Raw genomic sequence first — 21,874 nt, 5'->3', positions numbered from 1 at the left:
ATCAGGCCAATTAAACCAATGTAGTTTAACAATCTATCTACTCACCTAAACATAGCTAATTTACAGCAAGTTTGCAGCAAACACATAATTTGAAGCAAATTAACATTTAGTACAAAGACAATGTTTGTCAATAGCATCACACTGCCCATCCTGAAATACGCGTCTCTCTCTTGAGGATAGATTTGCAAGACGAATAAAAAGAAGACGCAAGCTATGCACAACCTAGTAGTACAAGAAACAGCGAACGTCACTCAATATGTAGCGAAAAAATTTCTTTTCAGAGACACCAAACAGATCAGAGTATTAGACTTAAACGATATTAAATTAAACGACAAAGCAATAACAAAATTCACCAAACTACTGAACGATCCAAACCACATCATGCAAACGATCATATGTTTTCTACCGATGAAAACACTGAAGACCCAAACATCAACTGCTTGGTTATGAGTAAGAACAAACAGAATGTAAGTAGCTCTACAACGCTCGACTAACTTCCACCCTTAGCCGACTCTCATTACAAAACATAAGAAATACAAAAAAGGCCTGGACCCAAAAAACACAAAAAAAAATAACACAAAAAATAGCACATACTAATAAAAAAAAAATACTTAAAAAAACATTAAAAAAACCTGGCCACAGGGGGTCTCACTTTGCCATCCTAGTGTTGAGACTCTGAAGTCTGCTCAGTTGAAAGGCTCTGGCAGACTTTCAAAGCTTGATGCTCGGATACACAAAACACATAAAGACGGAAAGGAAAAGAAGATCATAGAACTAAAGTGCCTCACGCTCCCTGGACTTCACGGGGTGATGACGTCAAGTGAAAGTCTCATTTCCCAAGACTCTCACGCGACAAGCATTATTGTGAGAGTAGACTCACGTAGCACTTCAGCGTGCTATGAGGGGGGTTATCGAGGAATACCTAAAGAGTATTCGGTTTCAGATAATTCGTCCTTGATCTACTTGATCTACTTGATCCTTATCAATCCTCCTCACCCCAGTGGATTGTATGCCCAAATGTTCCTACGAGTATGTAAGTCTCATTCAGGTCGATGATTACTATTGTGTGTATGTGTGGTGTATGTTTTAGTAAATATTTTTATTTTTCTTTTGTATCTTATCGAATCAATGCTCTACTGAATCCATTTTTATTTTCATGAGCATAATAATTAAAATATTAAATATATATATATATATATATATATATATATATATATATATATATATATATATATATATATATATATATATATATATATAACTAAAGTATAAAAGTAAAAAGTATAGAACTAAAATGTAATGACATGTCTCACAAAATAGGAAAACAAAAAACAAAAGAGATATATCGATTGAAGGCAACCGAATATACGTATTTCTGACTATTGGTTGTCTTCAGTACGGTGCAGCCACGTTAGAAAAGCAGCATGTTAACTTGGGAAAGTATGACTATAGGAGCGATGCGAGCAATTTTTGGCATTAGAGTTAGAAGTCTTCTTTCAAATATGTAGAGAATTTGATTTATACCTCAGAGTAAGTACCTAATTAATTATTATTATTTATTGTGCCAGATAATAGTACTTTCATGACTGTTTTAAGCGCGTCTTATATTTAGTTCCGTTTTTATTTTCAGTAAAATCTCAAACATATAAAACTCGCTTAAACACTTTAATTATATAAATTGTAAATGACTCTATTGCTGATTTATTTACGAACAAGCTACGTATTATTATGTACTCCTTTTTTAGCACTCTTTAGTGTTTATGAAATTGTCCTATGATTGCAGTAGGTAGGTTGGTTAATAGTTATTTAGTAACCTATTAAAAGTGTATAAAGTATTGCTTTGTTTTATTTTCGTGTGGCCACTAACGCTTTCACCAGCCGGGCCGTGAAATTGTTAATCTTGCCCTAAATAGAGAAGTAAGAGAACGCCTACATGCAAATGAAAAGCTTGTCAATGCCAAAAATTTAAACAATGATCCCGATTCCGTTACAAAGCAAGACAATTTTTGTAGCGAGTCCTCGTCGGCAGCGCCTGCAGAAGAAGGCTGTATCAGTGATGAAAATTGCGACAGCCAGTCCCACACTTCAGCTACATCTGGAAGCGAAACGAGAAAACTATAAAATATTAACAAGCAGTATTGGGAACTTAACAACTAAGCCTAACGTTTGTTTGTGCGCGGTAATGTTAAACAACTGTTGTGAATTTATTAAAAGGTTCAATATTTATAACACTTACGGATTTAATTTATTTCTTTATTTATTTTAACTTATCTGACAATAATTTATTATATCCGTACGTGACAAATTCGCGTGCGCGGATCTTGAGAATTAACCAACTGTTTTCAAAATAAAAGTTCCCTCATATTTATACGAAAACAGCTGCTCTAGAATCCCATGGATTTTGACCTCAATTGACCTGGTTTCGCCTCGAATGGACAGGCCTAATTCCGGAAGATTCGAATGGAACCAGTTTTTTTATTACTTGGAGTTTATGCCAGCTATTCGAAAGGTCTCGTATATTCTAAAACAGAACAGCATTAGTCATAATATAATACGGTTATTTTAGGCCAGGATAATTATCGTAACATTGCCCCCCTCTTAAAAGATGGTTCCTCCTGGAACCTTGTCGGGACTGGAACCGGAACTGTATGCTGGTATCGGCAACTGGACCCTCTTTTACAACTTCCAGTTGTATAAAAATGACAAGGGACGGTTTTCTCTCCGCACCAGTAACTATGCGGATTGCAACAGACTAACACCTGGACTTCGGTGTCTTTAAAGATCTCCTCCACCATACTTCGGATGACCCTCCAATCTAATTGGCGGCACTCCAACTTTGGCATGGCTAACTTTTGCACGTCGGACTCTAGTACGTGCTCTCTCAATTGAAGTAAGGCTTCCCACACATCTCGGTAGGTAGGTTGGTCACGGGCAGTGTCTTTTGTTACCAGGTAGAAAAGGTAACGTGATGCATCTTGGAGTTTCAAGGTCTTACCGGGAGCTGGCACCTGGCATTGAAGTTCTGCAACTCGACCAAACTTCCTTCGAAAGACGGATGCCAACCCTGGTGCGTCTTTGATACTGGCCGGGATGGTAAGGGCCAGCGAGTAGTCATCGGGGAGCGCGAGTAGATCTTGCTTTTCTTCAGTGGTAACACCATGTCTCGCTTTACCGGTACCTCCATAGGCACCCATGAATTCCTCAAACGTGAGGTCAGACACATCGTGGACTTGGTTTACTTCCACTTCTTCATCTACGTCGTGGTCACCTTCGAAAGACGCCAACCGGTTATGGTGTACTATCATCGGCTTTCCCCTCGGAATCTTGCTTATTCGGTAGATGACATCGTTGATCTTCTCCATAATTAGGTATGGGCCTTCCCAAAACTGCTGCAATTTGGGAGCACAACCTTTTCGCTTCTTGGGATTATAGAGCCATACTTTGTCGTTCTTCTTAAAGCAACCCTTTTCGGCTTGTGTATCGTACCGTTTCTTCATTCGGTCGCTAGCGATCTGAAGGTGGGAACGGACCAACTCATGTACATCGTCCATTCTTCTTCGTAATTCGATCACATAATCTTCACCTGCTACATCTTCTCCAGGTCGACATCCAAACTCGAGATCACAAGGTAGTCGCATTTCGCGTCCGAATAGGACTTTGGCTGGTGTCTGGCCTGTTGATTCGTTCACAGCAGATCTGTAGGCCATTGTGAAGAACGGAAGATATTGGTCCCAGTCTCGCTGATGATCGGACACCATCTTTGTCAAATACTTGCCGACTGTCCTATTCATCCGCTCTACCATACCATCAGATTGCGGATGATATGCTGTAGTTCTTGTTTTCTTCATGCCTAGTCTATCACATATTCCTTGGAATAGATCGCTTTCGAAGTTCCTGCCTTGGTCACTATGTATCTCCAAAGGCACTCCAAATCGGCTGATATATTCTTGGATCAACTTATCTGCAACGGTGGCGGCCTTCTGGTCGGGAAGTGCGTAAATCTCGACCCACTTAGTAAAGTAATCCATTACTACCAACATGTACTTGCCTCCATTTTCACTTTCTGGAAATGGCCCAGCGATGTCCAAAGCTATTCTTTCAAACGGGCTTCCAACATTATATTGTCTCATAGGAGCTCTCCTTTTTCGGTGAGGCCCGTTACTCGTAGCACAAATAGTACATTTCTTACACCAGTCTTTTACGTCGTCGGAACTGTTCATCCAATAAAACCGTTCCCGAATTCGCTGAAGGGTTTTCCTTACACCAAAATGCCCTCCCGATGGACTGTCGTGTAACTGACGAAGTACTTCGGCTATTCTGCTCTTTGGGATCACCAACTGTCTTCTCTTCTCTGAACCGTCATCATTTTCCAGGACTCGTTTAAGCAAGCCATCTTCGATGATAAATGAGTCCCACTGGGCCCAATACGTCTTAACTACTGAGCATAGGTTTGATATTTCCTGCCAAGGTGGTCGACGGCTTTCCTCTTTCCATTTTCGGATTTTCTGTATAACTGGATCTCTCTCTTGTTCTTCCCTTATCTTAGTAGGCGTCCAGTCGTCGTTGACAATCGTCGTTCTTAGCACAGCTGCTTCCTTGGATTCCGTTTTGTTGCAGTGGGAACACTCTGCTGGGCATGGCCTTCTGGAAAGAGAATCAGCGTTTCTGTGGCTAACTCCGGCCCGGTGCTCAATCTTAAAATCGTATTCTTGGAGTCGTTCGATCCACCTGGCTATCTGACCCTCTGGATTCTTAAACTGCATCAACCACTTAAGGGCGGCATGGTCGGTTCGGATTAGAAACTTTCTGCCATAGAGATATTGATAGAAGTGCTCTACTGATTTCACTACTGCCAGAAGTTCTCTTCTCGTGACGCAATAATTCCGTTCTGGTTTTGAAAGAACTTTACTAAAATATCCGAGGACTCGTTCCTGTCCTCCTTGAATCTGAGACAGCACTCCTCCAATTCCCACGTTACTTGCATCCGTATCTAAGATGAACTCTCCTTCTGGCAGTGGATACCCCAAAATTGGTGCTGTTATTAAATGCTTTTTCAACGTTTCAAAGGCATTTTGGCAGTCTATATCCCAGCGGTATTCTCTTGCTTCCTCTGTAAGTCGCGTTAATGGCTTAGCGATATCTGCAAACTTCTTAATAAACCTCCGGTAGTAAGTACATAGTCCAAGAAAACTTCTCACTTGATGTTTGTCAGTTGGTTTTGGCCATTCCTTAATGGAATCGATTTTTCCCTTATCCACGGCCACTCCTTCTTTACTGACTATATGACCCAGATAATTGACTTTACCTTGAAATAGCTGGCACTTCTTGGGGTTTAGCATCAATTGGGCCGCTTTAAGTCGATTAAAAACGTTTTCTAAATTCCTCAAATGATCTTCGAATGTCTCCCCCAAGACGATTATGTCATCTAAATAAACCAGGCATGTTTTCCAAGATAACCCTCTCAACACATTTTCCATAAGCCTCTCAAATGTCGCAGGAGCATTACAAAGTCCAAATGGCATAACGTTGAATTGCCACAATCCAGATCCTGTGGTGAAGGCTGTCTTTTCTTTATCTACTGGGTCCATTTCTACCTGCCAGTATCCAGACTTCAAATCCAAAGTGGAAAACAATTTACTTCCAGCCAATGTGTCCAATGTGTCATCGATCCGAGGCAGAGGATAACTATCTTTCTTGGTAACGTTGTTCAGCAAACGGTAATCCACACAGAACCTCGTCGTTCCGTCTTTCTTCTTAACCAGGACCACCGGAGAGACCCATGGGCTCGTAGAAGGTTCTATCACCCCGTCTTTCTTCATTTCCTGAACAATCGTTTCAGCTTCCTCTCTTTTCGCCTGTGGTAATCGTCGAGCTGTTTGACGAATTGGCTTAGCATTACCAGTATCAATTTTATGCTTAACAACGGTAGTTCTTCCCGTCTTTCCTCCTTTCGGTACGAAAATATCACGATACTGCCGAAGAAATTCCCTTAATTTCCTTTTTTCCATCTGATTTAGAGACTGTCCTGCAACTGCAACCATTTGGTCGAATTTGTCGTTGGAATTATCAGATGTTGTCGCCTGACGGATTATGGATGTCACAGGTACACAAGTTCCTACTTTTGTCTCTTTCTTTATGGTCACTGGGTAGTCGTTGACATTGATAAGTCTCACAGGAATTTCTTTAGCCGAAGTCACCAATTCCTTTCCAATTATGATTCCACGGCCAACCTCATCGTCGTGGTTCCAAGGCTCCATCATAACAGGTCTCCCTTCGTCCACAATTCCCTGTAGCCGCGCTACTATGATCGTTTCGCTTCTCGCAGGCACGACTGTATCTTCTGTAATGGCTGCTTGCACAGTGTTGTCATTATGTGGATGGAGAAATACCTCCTCGTTGCCAACTTTGATTACCTTATTCTTAAAATCCAATTGGAATCCATGCATATTCATTACGTCCATTCCTAATATAACATCCTCTTCGATGTCAGCAACTATAACAGTATGGACGAACTTTTCTGCTCCAATTCCCAATTGTACCTGGATTTCTCCATGAATGTTGGCATTTTCACCTGTAGCGGTCCGAAGTCGCAACCTCGTTGGTAACAGTTTCTTACGGCTGTTTATAACTGTCGGGCGTATAATGGTTCTGGTCGCTCCGGTATCCACCAACAACGTATGCTTTTTACCATTTATGTCTCCATCTACATATACACTATCTTCACGACATTTCAAAGAAGCTATTAGTATGAGAGGGTCTTTGGAAAAGTTCTGGGTCGAAGCTGCCCCCCTAAGGCTGACCCGTTCTAGTTTTCCTGATGGTGAGTTTCTTGATTTGCGTCGTACCTAGGGTGCTTACAGGAGCTTCGTACGTGTCCTATTTCGCCACAATTCCAGCATCTGATGGTCTTCGTTTTCTTGTATGTCATGCTTTTCATCATATTAACGAGCTGGTCAAGTTTATCTTCATCTCCTTCCTCTTTTACAGTCCTAACTTTACTGTACCCGCCAGAGGCCTGCGTAGCTGACTCGTATTCGAGGGCGGCGGATAGGACATCAACCAGCGTCTTGTGACGAGCTAATCGCAGTGTTCTCTGCATTTCATGATCACGAAGACCATCAATAAACGTTTGAACGGCCAATTTTTCCATCATGTCTTCGGGAGCTGTTGGATAAGCATATCGTACTAATCTGGCAATATCTACCTCATATTCTTGAAGAGCCTCATCTTTCTTCTGTCTACGATTTTTAAGCTGTGACTGATATACATGCTCCAAATGTTCGTGGCCATATCGCATATTTAACCTCTTCTTCAGTTGTTCGAAATCATCGGTCTCCTCTACGGCTATGGTCTGAAGCACATCTAAGGCATCTCCTCGAAGGGCGATAGTCAGGTTTACAGCCTTTTCTTTTTCAGACCATCCATTTGCTCTTGCGGCTGATTCGAACTGTTTCATGTAGTTGTTCCATGATGATTTTCCGTCGAAAGTTGGGACTTTAACATGAATAGAACCTCCACTTCCTTCAAATTTCGGCCGTGTCTCCAACTTAAATTTCGTCTCGTCTTCTTTTATCTCCACTGTAATCGGATTGTTACCTCTCTCTGCTGTCCCTGTTTCCTCCATCTTCCTTTCCATCTCTTTCCATATCTTTTCTTCGAAGGCCAACATATCGGCAGCAACTTGGTTTTTTAACGAAGACACTCTATCGTCAAGAGCAGATATCTCTGAAGTGACTTTAGAGATGTTAGCAGAAACTTTGCTTTCCAGAGAAGAAATCTCGTTAGAAACTTTGCTTTCTAAAGAAGCGATGTCGCCGGATACTTTGTTCTCCAATGATGCGATGTCGCCGGAAACTTTGGCTACATCACCAGAAACTTTGGCTACATCACCAGAAACTTTGGCTACATCAGAAGAAACTTTCGAAATCGACGAGAGGACAGCATCATGCTTGTCTTCAAATATATAAGTTTCTGGATCTAGTCCTTCTTCTAGCAAAGCGTTCTTTAGTCGTTGGACTAACTCAGCCTTTTTTCCGGTAGAAGCTAATTCTCTGTCTTCGAGATGTCTTCTTAAATTCGTCACTGTGAGCTCATAAATCGTAGCCATTTTCACAATTTATTTTACGTATTCACTTGTATTATTATTATAAGTCTAATTTATGTTCGATCTCACTCTGACACCATTTGTTGTGAATTTATTAAAAGGTTCAATATTTATAACACTTACGGATTTAATTTATTTCTTTATTTATTTTAACTTATCTGACAATAATTTATTATATCCGTACGTGACAAATTCGCGTGCGCGGATCTTGAGAATTAACCAACTGTTTTCAAAATAAAAGTTCCCTCATATTTATACGAAAACAGCTGCTCTAGAATCCCATGGATTTTGACCTCAATTGACCTGGTTTCGCCTCGAATGGACAGGCCTAATTCCGGAAGATTCGAATGGAACCAGTTTTTTTATTACTTGGAGTTTATGCCAGCTATTCGAAAGGTCTCGTATATTCTAAAACAGAACAGCATTAGTCATAATATAATACGGTTATTTTAGGCCAGGATAATTATCGTAACACAACTAAACTAAAAAAAAATATTGTTGGAACTGATTCGCATCGCAAATATTCGTACAAATATTACCTGAAAACCATTAGAGAAACTGATAACAATAATGCCATTGTTCCCAAATAAGACCAACGAGGGTACCGACCAGCTCTGAATTTTATTGACAAACAACCAATAGTTAAACACATACGTCTTTTCGACCTACAGTATCTCATTATCGTCGAAAGCATGCTCCCAATCGTCTATACTTCCATCGGATATTTTAATTACAATGATATACAATGACTATAAAATAAAGAATCCTGATTGTCAGGGTAGTTATGAGTTCTATCGTCAGAAAATTGCAAAACTCAACATATCGTTTGCACAACTAGGCTCTCAAGATTGCTTCCAGTGTGCATCATATAATCTACATAAGACCGTATCAAATCATATTAATCCAACACAATTTTGTAGTGTGTGAAAACTATGTATCTCACAGAAATAAATATATTATTACTGCCAGGAAAAAGTATGAAAGAGATGCAGAATCGCAACTAAAATCATCAGATCTCATATTTTTAGCAGATGTTCAAAAAGTGATAATACTTTCAAGAGCAGATATGTTTAAAGAAGTTATTTTTACTGAGCGCATAATTGGTTTTATTGAAAGTTTTGTTGCTTTTGGAAAAGGTAGAAATGTTTGTCCTTTAGGAATTCTGTGGCACGAAGAAATATCATAAAGAAAAAAGAAAATATAGTGTTTACTTTCTACGCATTCTTCCCAAAAAAACAGGGAAAAAAATGCATAGCAATTTGGTTGGATAATTGCTCGGAGCAGAACAAGAATCGGTGTTTGTTCAGATTTTTTGTCTATATAGTAAATGCTACAGAAGTTAACTTAAAACAATTAACCATGAAATACTTTGAGCGCGGACTTAAAAAAGAATACTAAAAATATAACTTTACTTTGACAATCACAACCCTTTAAAAATATCATGGTGACACCAATGCTGCAACGCGAATTTGCAGCCGCAGGCAAGACGAAGAATCACGACTTCGTCGTATGAATACATCAGTGAAGATGAGTTTATCTCAACAATATTCCTTGATGATTTAGTTTGTGCTCGGGGAAAAAAATATTGTTCCTGATCTTCTCCTTTATAAATCCCAATAGATTTTTTTGTTATATTAAATAAACACTTCAATTATATGACATATAAGGAAGAAAGATTATCATATTATCATATAGGAACGGTCTTTATAAAATTAAAAGTAATTTTGACTAAAAATATGTATAAAATGATTGTCGAGATTTATATAGCTGATGTAAAACACTAATTTTTATTTCCATCAGTTTTCTTAATTTATGTATTGATTACTGTTGCTCGCTTATTTGCGTGAAATATTCAAGTCATAGTTTTGATAGATTACAACTTATGCCAAATAAGGCAAAGAGAGTAATTTTGGAATGTAACATACACACCAGTATTTTCATCTACAGTGAAACCTCGATTATCTGTCTCTCTATTAACAGTCACCGCTGTTAACCGTCAGGGTCCATAGATAAGTTATATTGAATGCATAAGTAAAAATTTAGTCATCAATTCATTTTGTTTGAGCATTGTGATAGCGATAAGCCCAACGAAATTCGTTGAAATGTACACGTGCAGTTATACCACCACCCCATTTTTTTATGTAAATAATTTTTGTTCTTATTTAGGACTCTGGATTAATTTTTAATTTAAATAGGTAATGATAAAAGATACCATGTTTTAGAGTTCTATTTTTAGAATCGCAAGCCGAAAATAAAACCCTCAGCACAATAATTATTACTAGACTTCGGCAAATATGCATATTGCATATTTTGCATATTGTGCATATTTTATGCAAATATTTCATATTTTGGCATATTTGTATAAAAGTTTGCATAAAGTGCATAAAAGTTCTGATTTTTATACTGTATTTGAAAATTTTTAAACATACCAATTTATTTCAATTCTTGTATAAAATTTTGTAGTCATTTACAGGTACAAAACATTTACAATTTCAAAGAAGATCAATTTAAGTAGCCCTCAACATTCTTAGAAAGTCTCGGTCACTGAGGCATTCAGTTATTGGATAATCGCTAAGGGTTCGCTCATTTGCATTTTATGATCTAATCCCCAAATCTATCTACAATTTATTGTATCTTAACAGCAGGTAAACGGCTAATAGTTTTGTTCCTAATTTAGGGATTTTCCAAAATCTCCCAGTTTATTGAATTAGGTACCTAAACATTTCTAATTTGATGCTCAGATTTGTAAATCATTTTTGTTTTGATATTCAAAGCGTAAACACTCGTTGTGCGTAACAAAAAGGAATATTGTGTAATATTTTCTATTAAATATCTAATATTTCATACATACAGGGTGTTTCCAAATGACACTTACAACGTTTGACTGTAGATACTTCTCGAAAAATTGAACAAAACGATATAGTTAATGAGGGGTCAAACTTATTTACTTTTCGAGATACAGGGTGTTAAAATTAAAAAAAATTAAATTCTTTTAGTTAATAACAACAATAACTTTAAAAACAATAAACGTATTTACTTGAAATTTAGTACTCGTAGGTTGTTTTTAAATGAAAAATAGCTTCCTTTAGTGAGAAAAAATTGTCCATGGTACAATACAATGGTGTGTATTTAGAAAAATTTTTCACCTTTACTTTTTTTTATGAAGTCAGCTATTCTAAAACACAATTATTTTTATTGTAATTGAATTAACAAAAAAATAACTTTTGTTGAATTTTAAAATAAGTTATATGATGTACTAATGGTTAGTAACAAAAACCAATTTGTGGATTAATACTGCATTTAAAACACTTAGCGAGTGTTTTTTTTCCAAACCAGTTATTTGATTATCCAAAAACACCTTGTATATTTTTATATTTTAAAGGTTGGGTTAAAATAAAGGTTTTTATTTTTATTTATAGATAGCATGTGAGAAGAAATTTCAGATAGACCAACATGTGAGAACTGCTTCACACATTGCAAAAAAAGGAAAAATAGGAGGAAAACATCAAACTTCAATGGCTAAATGTTTCCAATCTACTTAAAAAAAATTAGATGAGCAAGAAACTTTTAATGAAGACTTGTGTCGCGCATTAGTGTCTGCAAACATACCGCTTTCAAAATTAGCAAATGTAAATTTTAGTTCGTTTCTAAAAAAATATTGCAAACTTAATGTTCCAAGTAATCGGTCTCTAAGAAGAAATAATGTGAATGGGCTATACTCGTCGGTGTTAATTAATATTAAGGAAGAAATTGCAGATAATTATTTTTACATATCTATAGACGAAACCACTGATTCCTCAGGAAAGTATATTGCTCATTTATTGATTGCTGTTCTTAAAGAAGATACCTTACCAAAATCTCATCTTATTTCATGCCAGCAACTTGAGAAAACAAATGCTTTAACAATTTCGCGTTTTATACAAGAAACATTAGCAACTTTTTTCTTCCGACAACTATTCCTTCTAATAAATTACTGCTTATTTTATCGGATGCTGCTCCTTATATGGTGAAAGCAGGACAAAATTTAAAAATATTTTTCCCAGATTTAATACATGTTACTTGTGTAGCGCATGGATTAAACAGAGTTGCAGAGGAAATACGAAAAAAGTTTCCTCTTGTAAATACCATGATATCCAGTGTCAAAAAAGTATTTCTTAAATCTCCTATAAGAATTCAACTTTATAAAGAAATGCTACCTAACATTCCTCTTCCACCACAACTTATTTTAACGCGATGGGGAACATAGTTAGAAGCAGCTAATTTTTATGCAGATCATTTTGTTAAAATAAAGAACATAATTGATACGTTAACAGATGAAAGTTCCCAATCTCTTTTGGATTCTAAACAAACTTTTCAGAGTAACTTGCTTCAACAAGAACTTTCATTTATAAAATCAAATTTTAGTTTTGTTCAAAAAACAATTACTCAGTTAGAATCACCAAAACTGTCATTGTTCGAAAGTACAGCATTAATAAAAGAATTTGCGTCATGTTGTCGGAACGTTAGAGGTAATATTGGAAAAGATATTTTAAAAAAATTTGAAGCTACTATGGAAAAAAATAAAGGTTACCATATTCTTTCTGAAGTAGTCAGTGTTCTAGCTGGAAATATTTCGGAAACAATTAATTTAGAACCAAATGTTTTGGTTAGTTTGAAAAATGCTCCCGTTACATCAGTTGATGTTGAACGAAGTTTTTCCATATATAAATATATGTACTCAGACAGAAGCCACAAGTTTTTGTTAGAAAATTTTGAACACCACTTGGTCATTTATTGTTACCATAATTCTAAATAAGTTTATTCATACTTAAAAATGATGTAGTTACTTAAAATAAATGTAAATCTTAATGAATAGTAGGAAATATTTAGTTATGTACACTTTTTTTTTAAATAAAATTGTTACTATTTTACGATTTTTTTATTTATTTGTATGCATATTTTGTAAAATATTTGCATATTTTCGGGTAAACACGTGCATATTTATGCGCATATTTTCTACATTTTTATTTGCATATTTGCCGAAGTCTAATTATTACAGTCATTATCTGTGTGTCACCATAATTCAATTTGATTCAAATTCGAACATTGATTGTGTCACTTAGTCGTTTGATCAATTAAGTTTTGAAAAATGAAGCCTTCCACATCTGAAGTATCAAAAAGAAAACGTGTTGTTTTGTCAATTGAAAAAAAAAATAGAAATTATTGCAGAACTAAAGAAAGGTGTTTCTGCTGTCGCATTGAGCAAAAAATATGATGTTCCGACAACAACAATCAATGATTTAAAGAAAAATGCTGAAGGAATTGAAAAGTATGCTTCGCGAATGGAATCGTTGGATGGCCGGGTGAAAAGTCATAAGACAATGAAAAACCCACAAATTAATCACTCGACACGGTCTGTATTTGTGGTTCATTCAAAAAGAAGCGAAGGAGTTCCTTTGTCTGGATCAATTGTTTCCGAAAAAGCGTTGTTTTTCAACATGAAATTGAATGGCGAATCCTTATTGATTGGTACAGCAAAAAAAAACACGTTGTTTCAAGGGCATAAATATGAACGAGCTTTCCGTTAACTACTACGCACAACATAATGCATGGATGTCCCAGGAAATATTCGCTGACTGGTTCAAAAAGGTATGTACTGCAAACCAAAATTTGTTTATTTAGTTTTTTTTAACGTCTTGTTTTTTAGGTTTTTATACCGTACATTCGACAATACTTGCAAGCAAAAAATTTGCCACCAAAGGCGATTCCCATTTTGGACAATGCACCTGCCCATCCTGAAGCCGGTGTGCTGTGACGTGACGATGGAAATATCACGTGCTCTTTTCTGCCTGAGAATACATAATTGATACAGCCAATGGATCAATCAGTCATTGAAACATTCAAAAGAAGATACAGAAAAAAATTTATTTGAAACCTGGTTGGAAGAGGAATATTCTTTGCCAGAATACTGGAAAGAATACAATTTAAAACACGCACTCGACAATGCTGTGGATGCTTGGACTGATGTTTCGGAAGTAACGCTGAAAAGAGTGTGGAATAAATTATGGCCTGAATCAACTCAAGACGAAAATGCCTCCGTGACAGCCGAGCGTGATGCGGTAACAAATGAAGTTATGGCTGAATCAACTGTTTTGTTTTCGTTGCCTAAAGATGACATAAATGAATGGTTAATTTATGATGCGGACGCAAACGGTTATCGGCAGCTGACATATGATGAAATCTTTGAAATGGCAACAGAGGCGACGAAACTGATTCAGAAGCTGACACAGACTTTGACGGTGGCGATGTTGATGGTGCTATTGCAACTCACGAAGATTTATGTAAAGAAGATAGAGAAGCTGCATCGCACATACAATAATTCATCGAGTGGTAAGCAAATTAGGTAGATTAGATGATTTTACGTCGATCAAGAAATTCAGCCGAAGCAAAATGTGAAGTAACAATAAAACAAACAAAGATTTCGGAATATTTTAAATCAAATTGATGACTGTACTAACATAAATCCCTCTTATACTGTTAAATAAAATTTGAGAGTTACACTATAAATTTTTTTTTAATGTTCTGTTAACCGTCTTTTCGATTATCCGCCATACCCTTGGTCCGGTGCCCTGACGGATAAACGAGGTTCCACTGTAATTGTAAATACATTAAACTGATTGAACAGTCAACATTATATTAAAGCAATAAGTTTTATTTTTAAGATAGTAAATCATTTATTACTGGAGTATCTAACCTGTACAGAGCTTATTTCGGTAGTAAAAAAAAGATTCATTCGCACAGTACTAGAGCGGCATATGTTAGCAACTTTTAGGTTTCAACGAATAGAAAAATTGGCTCTATGAATAGTTTGTTTAATTAAGAACTATCTTAGTTCAATAATCTGTCTCAGGAAAAAAATCTAGTACGAATTTAAATCAATTTAAAGCCTAGATCTAACAGCGCGTGGAGTGCCAATCCTTGCCCCAAATACAGATCCACCCATATTGACTGGGTTGAACAAACTTTTCTTTGACGGGGTGGAAAATCTTTTTTTTTTAAGAAACACCCTTTATCTTCTGATATTTGTGGACTCTTTCCAATGTTCTCTTTTTTCAATAAAAGGTATGGCAAGTCTTATACGAGGTAATTTAAAAGATAACTCCATTTTTTTATTAATTTGGTAACAAAGAACACGCTGTAGAACTGTAAAAATTTGATATCAAAAATTATATTTATGTTCAAAAAAAAAATTTAATATAATCCACTATTGTCTAAAATTATTAACATAGCGAAATATTAAATTTTGATATACAGGGTGGGTCGAAACTCGGAATGAGCATTTTCTGAGTTTGCTTAAATGGAACACAGTGTATTTTTGTATTATAATCAAAAACTATTTTATAATACTTTATTATTTATAAGGCATTGCCTATAACTGCTTTAATTTGTGAGTTATTAGTAAATTTTTGAACAAAATAGTAATAACAACAAAAATTAGGTGAAAAAGTAGACCTCGTTTAAAAACGAAAACTACTGATTTCTCTAAGGGCAATAAAATGGAAATTCGAAATACAATATATAATATGTACCAAGATAGTAAGTAAACTAACCTTCTGTTGAGAATTACGAGTAGGACTTAACATGTTATAGTAATATATTACAATAAATAACTTTTTAGAGAAACATGTAACCCGTAAAGCGTTAACCAATGAGCTGCAGAGTAAAGAAATTGTTTCTACAAGTAAAACATCCTTGAGTAGAATATTAAAAGATTTGGGCTTTATATTAAAAAAAAATGATCATCGAAGAGTTTTTGTTAAACAAACTCATACCACAGCAAAACGAGCATGTTTCTTACATAAATACATAAAAAATACAGATAGTACATATCCACGAGAAGCTGTATTTTTAGACAAAACGTGGATTTTTTTCAACGAAAAAAAAAAGATGTTGTGGCAGGATGACAACAGCAGAAGTGTACGCAAACCAGGTGATTAGGTTGGGTTAGGTTAGGAAATAAATGGTTTTTTAGATAGAAATAGAAAAGAACTCATATCGCAGCACAACGAGCGTGTTTCTTAGTATATATACACGAGGAGCTGTATTTTTAGAACAAACGTGGATTTTTTCTAGCAGAAATGAAATGATGTCGTGGCAGGATGACAACAGCAGAAGTGTACGTGCGTAGACCAGGTGGTTATAATAGAAAATTATTTATTGTGTTCCATGCCAGTTTAGCATAGGGTTTTATTTCAGTCGCCAGTTTGTTATTTTACTCCAAATAGTTGAATACAGATTATCACAGTGAAATGAATCGTACAATATTTACTAAATATATAAATACACAATTGTTTCCTAATTTAAAACACCCATCTTTGATTGTCATGAACAGTACACCCTACCCTAGTGAAATCATAAATAAATAACTTTCCGCTAAATGGTTAAAACCACACACTGTAAATTGGTTAAAGAAATACAATCTTAATTTTAAGCTTAAAACCAGAATTGTTACAATTGGCCAAGATGAACCAACAAGTAAATATATTTATTTATATACTATGGCTTTTTATGAAAGAATAGTCACACTAAACAGTTGGAAGAGTCCATATACACGACGAGGAGTGTCCGTTAGACAACATGTAAACTTTTTCAATTTTAATAAAATCTATAAAACTAATAAATAAATAATAACAACCCCCTACTATTTCTTCCCCCTAATATTTTTTATAAATGATTGACATATAATTTCAATTTCTATTTCTCTTATCCTTGTGAAAATGTATATAAAAACAATGGCCTATGTTGGTGATTGTTTTCATTGACGCGCGAGTCACGATATTTATAATTATTATTATGAACTGTGTCATTCTAATTTCTGTTAGGTCTTATAGCTTTATACTACATGATGTTTTAATTTCAATGATCATAAACTAAATTTTGTTAGTAACCTGTAAATTTAGTGTTATTCTGAACTTCTCCATTTATTAATAAAGCACTTCTTTGTCTTATAAATTCTATCGAAATATAGTTTGACTGTATAATTTAAATTATCCTTCGTTTATTTTGATAATCTTAAACTCTAATAATTTAAGATGTGAATAAAATCCCATCTGCATACTTGTTTTGTGTATGCACACTATGCTCGACTAACCAAATATAATTTTTGAGTAAGAAACGTATGACTTCACACGCTCTAATCGTGTTTCATATCACTCCATCAAAGAACAAGTCATCCTTTTAAACGTCTTATTTTAAACCTTTCTTTGGACCCTTTTCAACTTCTGATCTGTACCTACACCTAAATGTCTAAATGTTATCTGGCAAACAATCTTATTAAAGGCACTGAAGGGTGATTTCGTACTAGACAATACTGAGAGTACAACTAAAAGGGCTCATTTACCGGTTGGGTGGTCCCATTCAGCATGCATACATTCGGTCGGCGAATCCAATATACCGGGGAAAACACAAATGTTTGCAGTGGGTCTTTGATGTACTAAGATAACTAGCACTAAACATTTCTATTCAAATTTACCTTTACTGTGGTTTGCATTGTCATTCGAGACAGGTCTGTGCGTAATTGATGTGGAAAATAGAATTACAAAAAATATGTTTTTGAACAATTTTTTCTAAATTTGAAATTATTTTAAAACAAGAAGTATATAGACCTTAACTAAACCTTAACTAGTCTATTTAGACTAAAGTGCACAAGTGTCACACCCATTTTCATAATATCTATAGCTGTTTTTATTATTAAAAGTAAACTTAAAGATCTAAATTAGTAGGTTGGTAATTGTGTTTCTATCAATTTTGCTTTGTTTTTGTTGACATATCCTTACTCATTGTTGTATGTTATTGTGTAAAGTGGTTAATTGTTTTTAATTATGCCTATATCAAAAGAAAGTCGTTTTTTAAATTCCACTAGAAAGGAACTTTTACTTATTATAAATTATAAAATAAATTTATAGAAGATTAAGGAAGGAAAAAAGGAAAGAATGATGGAAGAAAAAGAAAGGAAAACGAAAACCAAAAAATTTATTTAAAACAGTTTTAAATAAAGATAATGCCAATTAATTTGATTTAAAAGAAAATGCCAATTATGTAATCAATAATTAAAAATCAAGATATCAAAAATTGAATTATAGTTTAAACAGCAATATGCTCAAGAAAATTTATAATAAATATAGTATACAAAAAGTGTTGTGTTTTCATGTCCTTCGCTAATATTGTATTGACACCTATTGCATTTGTTAACAAAATTCGCGATTGAAACTGAATGTAGAGGGCAGGTCAATTTCAGTGTCATGGCCGATATAAATGGTATAAACAAACATAGCATGAATTCTTAAATTTTAACTTTAATGTTTGGAACTGGCTTGAGTATTAATTGATGAATCCTATTTTGTGTATACATGGGAGCACAGAGTATAATGTTCTGTGTAATGTTTGTCTTACTAATATATGCATTATTTTATATTATGCCTTATGTTTTTAACGTGTTAATTTTTATTTTATACTATTTTTTCACATATGTAAGTACTTTATTGTATTGTTTATTTGATTACTTGAAATCAACCTTAACTTGAGATCACCTGTCAGAAAAGATCATAACACAAGATTTGTCCTTAAAAGATTCCATAATAAATCATGAGCAAAAAAACTTCCTGATACTATCTCAACATGGTAAGTATTTGTATTTTTATTATTTCTTTATTGATATCTGAAAATAAATTATGTATTCTTAATATGTTATTGACTTGAGGAGCTTTTTTACAAAACTGCATAAATCCACTTTTCAAAAATTTTCAGGAGACGTAAAAACGTGCTGCAGCTGTTGTACTAAAATTTTCGAAATTTCAGAGAACATAATCAAATTGAGGTTAGACTTAGAGAAATAAAACGTTAATTAACATTATTTTTATTGATTTGCATTAACAAAATATAGCCATGTGTCTGTTGGAGATATCGCGTTTTGTAAAAAAAGATGGGAGATATTAACTTTTGTCAAATTAACAATATCTTAGAAATACAAAATATTAAACGGCACCCACTAAAACAAAAAAAAATGAGGAGTACAAACAATTTAGATGTGAACATTTTTTGGCTCATCTTCCAAGCAATCACACTCGCCATCATGGTAGTTGTGGGTTTCTGGATTTGGATCACTAGTAACTTTGTGTTGAAGAGCATTAATATACCAATGAAGATCAGGGATCTCTTTCCAATTTTGTCCAAAGTGGGTTTGCAATAAGTGAAGGACATCTTTTTTTTTCTCTTCAGTCACGGAATGAGATAGTGGGATTTGGGGAAGAGCCTGAAGAAAATCATTTTTATTTTTTTTTACAATGCTTCTAAAAGGTTCTGTTCCACTATCGAACCTATAGTTGGCGCAGCATTTTATTTTGGTTAAAGTATGCCGGTCCCTTGTTTTGAGTTTCTTAATAATGAGGCGTTTGGTTTGGCTGATTCCTTTTATTTTTTGATAAATCATTTCAAGGCTTTTGATATCGTATATCACCCAGTCTTGTCCCAGTTTCTATACAGAACCAAACTCCTCGTAAATAGAAGCATACTCTTCGCTCGAGATAATGGTATCAGTTTTTTTCAAGCGCTTCTCCACACGGCCAAAAGCTCGATCAGCTGGAAGAAAACTGTGGCCACGAGTCGGAAAGGTGACATGAATTTTCTGTACATTCTCTGGAGCCTCATTTTTAAGCCAATGGCACAAAAGATGAACAATATGCGCATTTTTATTTTGGCCAGCGCAACCATCACAAAACAACGATACTGCAGAAAAAGACGAAAGATCTTGCCTTCTTAAGTGATGGATGAGTGCAGATCCGATTTCATTTGCTCCTCTGCTTCCCTGCGTTTCATTCCACGTATAAAATGTTGGTGCCTTTGAGTCAATAGGCACACAGCAAAATGCATAGAATGCAATTTGTCGGCGATAAAAGGCATCGCCGATTGGAGTTTTAGGGAGTGGATGCACTTGTTGCAAATCAAAAACAAAACTATAAGTATCACTGGGAACTTCCTTCATTAGTTTGTAAAACGCATCCGCTCTCAGCTTGTGAATACGAAGTTCAGTCATTGGACTAATTCTTTCAACTGAACCGCGAGCGTTTTGTTGAATAAGAAATTTAAGACGAGTGCACGTAGCGCATGCGTCTGTAGCTGGAGAGGAAAATCCAATGTTAAAATCGGTTACAAAAATACGGTGAAAACATGAATAACTCACGTGAAAATCGGCAGTGTAAGCATCCTTAAACATTTTATATAACTTATTTACACTTAACTCTGCTGAAAGGTAAACTCTTTTACTTTTTCCTCTTCCATAATGAGATTCGACACAATTTAGTTTACCAAGAAATTGATGGACTGCTTCCTTTTTGGCTCTGAAAAAAGCTTCTCGTCGATAACCACCTCTATTTTCTTTGGGCAGCAGACCTTGATTGACGACCTTTCCAATCCGCAGTAGTCGAGAGGCAGGTACACTCATTGAAAAAGCAAAAAACTTTTTACACACAGGAATCATGCGTTTCTGTTTCTGACTATTGAGAAAAAATTTCACAGAAACCGTTCTTGTGTGAGTTGCAGAGACAGGCGTACCACTTCCCCTTCTTCTTTGGGGCTCGAAAGCAGAGATATATTTCATCAAAACAAGATCTTGTTTCTCTTTACCCTCTGCCATGTAGACTGCTTGTCGATTAAGTTTTATATCATCGTAGGATACCGTAGCACAACGAAGATTTTTCGAATTATGGGCACATGGTCTGGTCTTCTGTTTTAGAAACACTAAATGAGGATCACTATCGTTGTACTTCATAATTTTTGAACGCCCTCTCTCACTTGTTTTGATGGATCGTCTTTTTTTAGATCCCAGCGATAAATTAGTAACAGTATCCATCTCAAAATAACACGCAAAACACAGAAAACAACGTTGACATACAACGAATTCACAACATCCCGTCTCATCGAACGGAAAAGTACTGATAATCTCATACAGCGTGGCCACGCGTGGCATGGCCTGGCTACGCTACACACTGTCAGTGCGACCCGTGGGTAGTTTTAGAACTAACGAATATTATATTTTGTTTCACGAATCAACATCTAATTCTAGAGGATGCTTTTAAATCCAAACAAAAATAGTAGAGGGATAGATCTGCAGGCCGGAGGATTTATGCAGTTTTGTAAAATAAAAATTAATTTTAATGGTTGGCTAAAGAAGGAGATGTTAAGTTTTGTATAAAAAAAGAGTGAACATGGGGTAAAGGTTTTTGAGTGGATTAATTAAGTTTTGTGGAAGAAACGTGATTTTGAGGCTCCTTTTAAATGGGAAATATTAACTTTTAACACATGAGACTTATACACAAGATCTAAGGCAGATCAAACTCTCGAAATTCAACAAAAAATGTATTTTAGCCGGAAATGGATTTATGCAGTTTTGTAAAAAAGCTCTTCACTTAATGATAGTGGTATTTTCTTTTTATTGATTTCCTCTTTTTCCTCAAGTTTTCCAATTTAAAAAAGAGAAGTAAGGAAATATCTTTTGTCGACCTTGAATTGCATTGAGGAACAGAACGATATCGATTTGATTTATAATAATCGTAGTCATAATGCTGAAATTTACTAAAAAAATTTAATAATTCTATTCAAATCAACAGCTGTCTGGTTTGTTTATACCACGTTTAGTAGTTTAAATTTATTCCGCCAGAGGTCAGATACTTTGTTTTCAATCGAGAATAGTACTTCGCCTGGAGCTACATTAAGAATATATTGTGAACATCAGTA

Source organism: Diabrotica undecimpunctata, chromosome 7, assembly GCF_040954645.1.
Source record: "Diabrotica undecimpunctata isolate CICGRU chromosome 7, icDiaUnde3, whole genome shotgun sequence".
In the NCBI taxonomy this organism is placed as follows: Eukaryota; Metazoa; Arthropoda; class Insecta; order Coleoptera; family Chrysomelidae; genus Diabrotica; species Diabrotica undecimpunctata.
The sequence above is the reverse complement of the archived record's forward strand: the minus strand, read 5'-3'. Positions refer to the sequence as shown.